The sequence below is a fragment of the Cupressus sempervirens genome, chromosome 8 (assembly GCF_028749045.1).
Source record: "Cupressus sempervirens isolate cs-2001-9-10 chromosome 8, ASM2874904v1, whole genome shotgun sequence".
Lineage (NCBI taxonomy): Eukaryota > Viridiplantae > Streptophyta > Pinopsida > Cupressales > Cupressaceae > Cupressus > Cupressus sempervirens.
In genome coordinates, this window is record NC_143125.1 from 291,514,979 (window position 1) to 291,525,987 (window position 11,009).

Sequence of the window (11,009 nt, forward strand, 5' to 3'; positions counted from 1 at the left end):
CACTGCTATTGTGATCTGTAGCTCTCTAATCTGTCAGGAAGCCTACTGGGTATGCTCCCTCTATCATCAAAACACATCCTGGGATCCTGTGGCAGGCTGCTCATGCATCTCCTCATCAAGCATCTCAAGTGCTTGCTTTGTGGGTGCCTGCTCCTCCATTCTCAGCCTCTGTCATTGTCTTTTCCCTCTGACACTACTCCCAGCCCCTGGATCTAATCACATCTATTGTGCAGAGATCTCTACCTGCCTAACCCTCTACCTCACCTCTAGTAGTGGACCCTATGGTGCCTACTACTAGGAAGCCTGCTACTGTTGTGCCAGTGCCTGCTATGGGGCTAGTGTTGCTTCCCCCCAAGGGATCTGTGAACTGTGGGAAGGGGTGACCAATAAGATATGCCTAGCATGCTGTTGTCACCCCTACATCTACTACCTTTGGATGGTAGTCCCATTATGTCACAACAAGGTTGTGCACATTGATCATAGACTGCCTTGCATCTAGCCTTGCGGGCCATCCCCATGTAAGATCCTTCACAACTCATGCATAGGCACAAAGCTCCTAGAAGATGTCCTACTACCTCCCATACTACCTCCATACCCTACAGATAGTGAACTGCTCAATAATTTGCATCATCCTCCTCACCAGCGGCCATGAACAAAACATCCATCCCAACTCCCTAGGAGCATCATCCCACTCCTCTATCTCTTGCCAGGGCTACCATACGACAGAGACCAGATCATCAAAATGGGTTCGCTAGTGCTCTATCTTACCTAGGCTTGCATGGGTAATTTTTCCTCTATATCTACAAATATATGGCTCTTCAAGCTCCCAGGCATCCTCAAAAATAGGTCAAGTGACTGGCAGGTGCTCCCATGACCAGACCTGTAGAACATACACACCAGTGGCCATACTCTTTTGCTTGTGGTATACAATCTCGTGCATCTCGTAAAAAATATGGGCAAGCATGGACTAACCCCATCTGAATCTCTCTAGAGAATCCAACTTCCTCTGAAGCATAATCCCCCATCCACACTCCAGTCTGTGCTGCCCTCTATCGAACACCAAGAAATAGGTGATAAATATGGCCAAAACTATAGCTAGTCTATACATCTACCCAAATGTGTGGACAAGCTCATCCTAGGTAATGGCTTCTCCAATAGCTAGCTCCCTCTGAAAAATGGTACACAAGGCCTCTGTACCTACCTAGGGCACTATGTCATATGATATTCTTAGCCCATGAAATGGTATGTGCAAGATTCTGTATATCTCCTCACAAGTCACAATCATCTCTCCCTGTGGCAAGTGGAAGGTGTTTGTTTTTGAATGAAAATGCTCTACCAAGGCAGTCAGAAGGCCATGATTCACTAGAAATGATGGGGTCTGGCATCAAGAAGTGAGTCCCAATCTGTTGATATGAGCCATGTCGGCCACATTTAGACTTTGCAACAAAGCCCCATATGGTAGATAATGGGATCTAAATGAAACATCATCGAATACCTCCTACACACATGAACAACAATAGTGACAAGAAAATAGTTAGTACTTGATCAACAAATTAGAACGATGAAGAAATGAATGCGAAAAACGCGCTCAAAATGTAAAAAATGCAAAATTTAACCTCACTGATGTCACAATTTTTTGTGCAAGGATGCATTTCTTCACACGATAATTCATTTCATCACCTGAGATTGTGCATCTTTGAGCAATAAAAAAATTCCTTGCACAAACAAATGCAAGCCCCTGCGAGCAATCAAAACCTCGCACAAAGAGAGACTCCCTCACATGAAGAAACAATTTTTTGCATGAAAAGAGATAGTCTCGTGCAAAAGGCGACAACCACCCATGCAAAATTCTCACATTCTTTGCATGAGAAGTGGGTATCTGCCACGTGAGAACCCCCACCGATGTATGCAAAGATACACCAGGTTGGCAAATCTTCATGCGAGAAGAGATCGCCTTCATGTGAGAAAGGATAGTCTCACGTGAAGACCAATTAGGACTTCTTAAAAAGTGCTAAAATGCAATAAATGACTTCAAAATGCTTGAAAATGAAAGTACAAAGGATAGTTATCGATCACTCACCAGTGGTCCATAGTCTGTCGGTTGACTGTGTCATCCGAAGTGCTCGAAATGGTGATATCTCATGTTCACTGTCATCTTCCTCTCAAAGCTCCTATTCACTAAAGACAAAAGGTGCAAATGAATTGAAAATGACCCCGTGTGCCCTTATTTATGGATTGACCTAATTTTGCAAAGTGCTCTGATTTGTGCAAAAATCACCCCTAGCTAATTTGACCATTCTAAATCCATTTTCGAGATCGAATTCTAAATCTAACACACCTAAGTAGCCCAAAAATGCATTTTAAAATTTTGGGACCGACGCGATCGAACGCTTGTGTAGTCCACATTTTTTTGATACTTTGCGATTCATGGAATCTTTTCAACTCAAAATTCTTCAAACTTTCAAAATATATTTTGAAAAAAGTCAACCCAAGTCAACTATGGTCAAATATTGTCAACTTTTGGTCAAACTTGATCTTCTAGATCTCCAAATCGCTTCAAAATCAACTCTGAATGTTCTTCTAATTGTTCTGATCTCTTCTACATTCTGTTGAATCTTAGATTTCTTCTGTATCTCTCAACATATTGCTACACATCATATTTCTGGTGTGTCATCTTTTGATTTCACTCTCGAGGGGGCAGGATGATTACATCATTAAATCCTTATTGCTTAGGGCATCTTGTTCCCATTTTATGTCCTCATCATTCAGGGAATCTCATCATTAGGGGCATCTTGTTTCCCTCTTTCTGGCATCTTTGTCATATATTCCATCTTGTCATCGACTGATTACAAGTATCTAGACAATCTAAACCTCGACTCCTGAGGATCAAGCCTCATTCTAGGGATGATTCTATGACTCATAATTTGATCTTGATCTCTTATCAATCTCAGGTATCTAGATATTCTATCTGGATCCTTACAGGTTAAGCTCCATTCTAGAGATGATCTTTTAAATGCCTATCAACTCTTAGGTATCTAGGTGTTCTATCTAGATCCTTAAAGATTTTCTAGAGATAGTCTTTTAAATGTTATCAATTTTAGGTATCTAAGTGTTCTATCTAGATCCTTAAAGGTTAAGTTACATTTTGGAGATAATCTTTTAAATGCTATCTATTTCAGGTATCTAGGTGTTCTATCTGGATCCTTAAAGGTTAAGCTCCGTTCTAGAGATAACCTTTTAAATGCTATCTATTTCAGGTATCTAGGTGTTCTATCTGGATCCTTAAAGATTAAGCTCCATTCTAGAGATAATCTTTTAAATTCTTATCAATTTAGGTATCTAGGTGTTCTACTTGGATTCCTTGGGATTAAGCTCTGTTCTAGAGATGGTCCTTAAAAGCTTATTAATTGGTCTCTGTGATATCAACTTTGGAACCAATCTTACTCATTGATCTTCACATCATGATTTCTAATTTTCTTTGAATCGAACATGCTACTCACACCTTCATTCAAAGAGGGGCAAAATGTAATACCCACAATTGGCTCATTGCCATCTCAACCAATTCTAGTCTATCTAATCAATTCCTAAGTCCTATGTCACTAGGTAATTCTAGTTCTGATTATCGCTACTTGATTTAATTGTCAAATGCAAAAAACCCTAAATCTGCATTAATCAGGACATCTATTTAATTCCTAAAGTATTGACTCATATTAGTTGCATTAAACCTATTGATTAGGATTTAATTTAATTATTAAGTATTTATACTTTAATTAAATTAAATTATCACCTAAAGGCTAATGTACTAAGGGATTAAATTTATTTAATTTAATAATTATGCTTATTTTAATTAATTGAATATGATTATTCAATTAAATGAAAAAGGAATTTATGAGCTCATATCTCACTTATTAAATTAAATAAATCTTCTCTTTAGTTCTAAATGAAAACTCTGAGTGAACTATCTCTTGAATTGAAATCAATCTAGTTAACTTGATCTCACACCCTATGACAAGTTCAGTTAACTGCTCATCACACTCAGATTTGAAATAGTTAACTTCACCTGCACAAGGAAGTTTCCATTTCAAATAAATCTTCTCTTTGATCACGACTGTCAATCTGAACTGATCTCACCCATTGATGGATTCTAGGAATTCTATTTAAGAGGCTCATAATTCCTCATTACAGAGGTTGAATTGAATTACAATCAAACCTCTGTTGAACTGCGCACTTATTTAATCATTATTAGCATGCACTTTCATTTCTTAGATTAAGAATCATTTTAGTTTTAATATGCATACATCTAGTTAATCTTACTTTATATGTTCTTAGATTAAATGCATATCTCATTTTAGAATAAGTGCACTCATATAGGCTTAATTGCATTTAAATCCTTTGTTCTAGCATGGTCCAATTACCTCTACCTCAAATCTAAGAGCATAAGTAGGAAAAATCCACCTAGATAGAAGGCAACAGGTTATCTTGCAAGACTCCTCTTGGGTGAACAATCTCATGTTTGTTCCAGGATGAATCCACATATAAAGATTGTGTTGAAGTGTGTGTGTGTGTGTGTGTGTGTGTGTGTGTGTGTGTGTGTGTGTGTGTGTGTTAAATAGAGGTCACATTTCACGCATACAATACTAGTATCTAAATTTAAGATATGTTATAGAATGGAAAAAAGGGTATTTGAATATGGTGTTATTTCTTTTGGTGTTTTGAGAAATTTTTGTGTTTGAAGAACAAAAAGGTCATTACTGGGCTAATTGTTGATTTATGGGCCTCTAGGCAAATTTTTGAGTCTTTGCCTTTGTTAGTGGAAGATAGGTTAAGTATCCTTGAAATAACCTTAATCTATCCTTATATACCTCAAATACCTAAAATCAATCATTGGTTTATGTTTAGAGTCAACTTGGTTGGGTTGAGTCTCTTAAATCCATTTGAGCACTTTAGGGTGTATGTGGGTTTGAAAGAAAATTTGTGTAACTCATCTTCTGTAAAAGTTCCATCAACCTTTCCTCTAAATCAACTCTTTACTCTAATATTCACCATACCAATTTTTATGTCTATCAATTGTTGATATTAAGGTCAAATCATTTGTCAGTTAGTGACTTAACACTTAGCTGATTACATTACTACCCAGCTCCATATGTAGAAAGAAGAGTCTCCTAAGCTTCACAGTGTCTACTAAGAATCTAAGATAAAATATAATGTCAGTCATGCTTCATAGTTGGTAATAAGAATCACAAGAAGTATACAATATAAAAAAAGCTTAGCAGAGTCTACTAAGCTCCGAAAGAAGATATCAATTTCTACTGAGCTCATTAGTGTAATCGATAAAAATGTAAGTGTTAGCCAAGCTCTATATTGTCTACCAAGCTTACAGTGTTAACAAAGTGAATGGAGATAGTGTTGACCAAGCCATGCAATGTCAGCTAAGTCCTTTAGTGTCTATCCAGTTCTTCAATGTCCACCAAGTCACAAAATCTTGACCTAATTCTAGCTACTTCCGAGTGATCAATCTAGGCTAAGTAATCAATGTTAAATAAGTTCCAGAGCTTACCAAGTGGACAGTTTTTCCAAGTGTCAGAACATCACCCGAGTGGTCTTTAGGACTTGAGTTTTAGCAGTAGGCTAACTTGGTAAAGATTATTGAATTTGGTATTATGGCCGACTCTAGATGAAATTAATTGGATTGGTATATATGTAATGCATCGTATCATATATATATATATATAAAAGTATGAAGAAGTAAGAAGATGATGAGTGTAAATTAAGAAGTCAAAGCAACAAGTAGTATAAGGAAAAGAAGAGTCTTATCTATCATAGCAAGGTGATCAATTTACAAAAAAGGAATCTCATACAAAAAATAGATTTGTAGATCAGAGATCTACAACTAATCCATCCTAGCTGTTGCATTTCAAATCCATTAAACAAAGTGGACTTAATAATCTTTTGCTAAATCTCTTACCAAAGTAGATACTTCATTGTATTATACAAATACTTTAAAAAGGTGGACCTAATAGTCCTTATTGCTCCTAACAGGGTAGATCACTAGAAGTGATCAATTGTAAGCTTTAATAGGCTAACTTTATATTGTAGTGATAAAGTTTGTGGATATCATCCCTACCCCAATTTTACTTTCTATTTAGAAGGTTTATGGGTTATCAAATATTGTTTCAATTGTTATGAATGTCTTATTGCTTTTAGTATTTCATGCATGTAATTAGATTAGATTATATGGTGATGGTTTAATTGGTGAATTAAAGTATAAGTTTTATTTGTTCCTGATTCACACCCCCCCAGTCAACTAGTCTATACTATATTTCTAACAATTGGTATCAGAGCATTGTCTCTCACAATCATAAGTTTAACATCTTGAGCAAAGATCAAAGGAAATGGAACTGTATAGATTGGATAAAGCTATTGATAATAAAAAGTTGGATCTACAAGTGGCCATGAATCAATTCAAGAAAGTAAAGGAGAAGCTCTCTCAATCCTTGAAAAGAAGAAAATATCTTGCAACACAACTAACTAACAATCTTTACATTAAAGAAAGAATTGAAGACATTTTCCAAGATAGAATTTTAGATAAAGCTGATACAACAATCAAAGACCTAATTGAGAAGAATCTCACTTTTCATGAACAAGTCAAAAAATTGAAAAGAGAGCAAGAAATTCATTCAATCATAATTTTTGAAAATATGGAAAAAAAAATGGACAAATCCAAAGAAGATAAGAGATTGCTAATTGAAAAGATAGAAGAAAAGATAATGAAAATTTCATTAGCTACCCCTTCATCAAGCATATTTTATTGATCAACTCAATGATACAAATCAAGAGCTTCTCAACATGAGGATAGAAAATGAAATATAACAGAATGGTCTCAGCATAAAAAAGCAATCCAATGAGAGGATAATGAAATCTCAAGAAATCATGAATCATTTGAATGAGAAAAAATAATTTAGACACAAAGGAAAAGTTGGATAAGTATACACAAAAGAAGGTGAATCATCTCAGCAAGGAGCTCAAAAGAATAAAAGACCTATTTGTAATCATTGTGGAAAGATAGGGCATACATCAAACAAGTGTTGGAGCAATTGTAAATCAAATTTCAGCGGAAAATGTTACAGTTGCAACAAGCATGGACATAAAGCAAGTGAATCCAAAGAGAAACCCAAGTTTGAAGGAAAGTGTTTTAATTGCAATAAACAAAAGCATAAATCCTCATAATGCAAGACCAAGAAATGGAACCTAATAGAAATAATTGTGAAAGCTATATATTTTTTGGATTACAACTCATGGTATAGATGTCAATATTGTGGTAAGTATGCGCACATTGGAGAAAATTGCATAAAACATCACACAAGGAAGATAGACTCTACAAAAATATGTTTTATTTATATAGAACTTGGACATCTTGCCAAGAACTATATGAACCAAGGAAGAGTAGAATATGGAAAGAAAGAAAAGGCTAAAAATATCAAAAGTCGGATGAGGCATCAATGGATGAGGAAATTTCCTAAGGATTTAAGTCAGAGTCTTGAAATTGTTGACACCTAAGTCAATGAGTTGGGTTACTCAACCATTTCAACCTAGTCCTTTATGGAGATTACTAGAACTGTGATTCTAAGGAGGCATCTCATACCAATTCCAATCAGCAAGCAAGAAGATCCATATTAGCATTTCAGATGCACAAGGATCACTGAGTGAAGAAGACATTTAAAGTTCTTACTGAGAAAGGTCAAGTCACGAGACTTCACCTAGCAAGGTTGGGTTGTGAGACCTCACCGAGAAAGGTCAAGTTGCAAGATCTTACCAAGCTTGGTTGTAGATGGAAATATTAGAGTTCTTGTCAAGTTAAAGACTTTATCGAGTTGGAGACTTTACCGAGTTGAAGACTCTACCAAGTTGAAGACCCTGCGGAGTTGGAGATCTTACCAAGTTGAAAGGATCTTCTGCGATTCAAGGAAAATGCTAAGTTGGATAGCCTATCACCGAGCTGACTAGTGTATGATTCATTAATGGTGACTTGAAGACAAAATTTCATTAAAATATGGAAATCAAAGGTTATTGTTTCACCTCAAATTTATAGAGCAATGTGTGAAGAGTATCATTGAGCCCTCAACTGATTTCAAAGAAATTTCATCAAAGTTCATTCCTACATTTGAAGGATTATTGAGTAGTATGGTGTCTTCTATAGCAAGGTGAAGAAAGATTTAGAAATATTGGTTTGAGGAGTTGATTGAAAAGCCCCTATGTTCAAATTGAGTCTAGAAATTATAGAAGAGCTTGACCCAGTTGGAGTGCAATCCCAAATTCCTCCTAAGGTACTTCTAATTCATGATATTCAGTCATTTTATCATAGTTCTATCTAAGAATTAGGAACCCTAGAAATGAACCAAACTTTTGAAGCACTTTGTGTGGATGGGAGTTTGAAACTCGAGCATAAGCATCTGAAGGCAAAGGGTTGACACATATCCTACACATGCTAAGACATTTTCAAGGGAAATGGATTATATTTATCCTAAGCCGAGTTCATGGAATGCATTTATTGTTGGATCACCATATTAAGATTAGTAAGAATATGATTCATTGAATCACAAGGTTACCTATGCTTAACAAAGCCAAAACCACTAAAACCCTAGGTCGGGTCGAATTGGCCAAGAAAAATCTTATCGAGTGGGATGAAATTGAATGGTGTGGTAGATATGGATATCAAATTTGGAATTCATGTCATTGCTCACAAGATCTATAGCTAGATCTGTCTGAATAGAATTATGGGTGAAATTTTTGACCTAGCCTACAAAGTTGTGAAGAACAAATTATCTTTTGACCTTGCTGAGTTACAACTCAATCAACTTAGCAAAAACATGGAGAGCATCCGAGTGTCAAAGAATAATCCATTTAAGTTTGGATCTTTTTAAACCTATTTGTTCTTTTATGTTTAAAATTTTTTCCCCTCCAAAGGTACTATGGCATTGAAGAAGGATACACCTATAGTGTACTAGATTAATGAGTTCATAGAAGGAATGGGGGATAATTTTAATAGCATCATGGATTCCTACTTCAAATCTTTTAAGGAGAAAAAGTAGAGTCAATACAAAATTCCCAAGAAACTAGTTGAAGATTATGAGAAAGATATATGTTTCCTTGTGGATTGTGACAAATTCCATATACATGAAGTAAAGCCAAGGGTTGCATGGGTTAAGCCTCTTGGATATGAGGTTAACATTGATGATACAAGGGATATAATTGAAGTTCTTATAAATGATCTCATGGATCCCAACGCACCATACTTTTGTACCAGTAAGGAAGCCAAGGCCAAGATTTCTATGGAAATCAAGATCCCTTAGGCCATGAAAAGAGGAAGAAGGAAAGTGGAGAAGATTTTCAAAGACAAAAAATCATCCAGCTCCACTCTTATGGTGACATAAGGAAAAGGAGATGATATTGAACAAGAGGAAGGAGAAGAAGAGTAGGAAAAGGAACTAGAAGAAGAAGAGCCTCCCAAGAAGAAAGGGAAGGTTATCATAACTAGGCTAGAACATTCCTACCCTACTATATTCACTAGAAGAACTACAAAATCAAAGAAGAAGCTTAGATTGGGTGATGATGATGAAGCCGTAAAAATTGTGTTTCAGAAGATTACCCCTACCTTGGAAAAAAGATTGAAAAGACTAAGAGAAGGAGGAGGTATGTCATATTTTAAGTCTCTTAAGTATTACACTAGGAGCACAGAGGAGAAGAAACAAATAGAGGATACTCTAGTGCCTAAAATGGCAAAGTGGAAGTACTCTCGAGATGAATTGACCAAACAAGTTCCTGATGTCATTCTGAAAGAAGTTTCATCTATATGGGAGAATGCATTAAATGTTGCAAAGGACATCAAAGAAAATACTTTGAGGAAACTTATGCCTAATTTTTATGAAAAGAAAGCAAAGGAATCATTGAAGAAGAATGAGAAAAATCTGACCCTAGAAAATTCAATGCATTCTTGATCCTATCAAAGGATATTGAGTTAGTTGTGAAATCTAACATAATTGCATGGAAAAACATCTATGGTCTACACAAACCAACTGATCAGGTTGTGCAAATAGATGATGTTGAAAAAGATGATGAGGAGATAAATGATGATGAAATTGATGAAATTGATAATGTGGATGAAGAGGATCAAACTATAAGTGGAGATCTTTCTGATATCCAGAGAATTCAAGATTTAGATCCAGAGAAGATAGCAACAAAGGTAATGGCCTCCCTCCCACTCTGTCTATACAAAGCCTTAGTGCCATCTAGCTCAAAGAAGGCCTTTTATTGAGTCAGTTGAGGTAAACACTATCTTACTAAGCATTGGAGGTACTATTCCAAGTACTATGCATATCACTTCATCTACAAAGTATCAGGCTTTAGTTGTTATAGTAGTAGACTAAACTGAGAAACAATAAGGTATTTCAAGTATCTTTACTATCAATGTTGTTTCTCCTATAATAAATATTTCTTTTACTATTTTTTCTACTAGTGCAAGTGCAAGTGCAATGAAAGTTGAGGTTAAGCCTCAACTGAACACTGAAGCTTTGAGAAAAGGAAACGAAATTTTTCCTTCTGCTGTATATAAAGAAAAGGGTAAAGAGGTAGAAACCTCTAATGAGGAAATTGATCTAGAGGGAGATATTTTAATACCAAATTGAAATCTTTCCAATCTAACCCTTGATCAAATGGATACCCTTTGTGAACTATGGAAGAAGAGGGATGGAAAATAATAGCTCAGAGAAGAGAAGAAAGAGAAAAATAAGGTACTTGAAGATATTAAGAGCATATTTATTGATGCACTGAGTATTGAGGTTGATGATAAGCAACCAATTTTAGAACAACTTGTTGAAATTGCTCACAATTATAATGAGGAAATAAATGGTCAAGAAAAACTTTTCCAAAGGCCCGAAAGAAAATTTGAATATAATTTTTTCGAGAGGGTGGCTTAGAAAATAGCCATTGATCAAGTGGAGTTGTCCACTATT

At 35.7% G+C, this 11,009-nt stretch overlaps 1 pseudogene; it reads right to left on the minus strand.

Moving 5' to 3' along the window:
* Nucleotides 1-159, minus strand: part of LOC149542568 (uncharacterized) — a 137,910-nt pseudogene extending 137,751 nt beyond the window's left edge.
* Between the last annotated feature and the right edge of the window lie 10,850 nt (nt 160-11,009).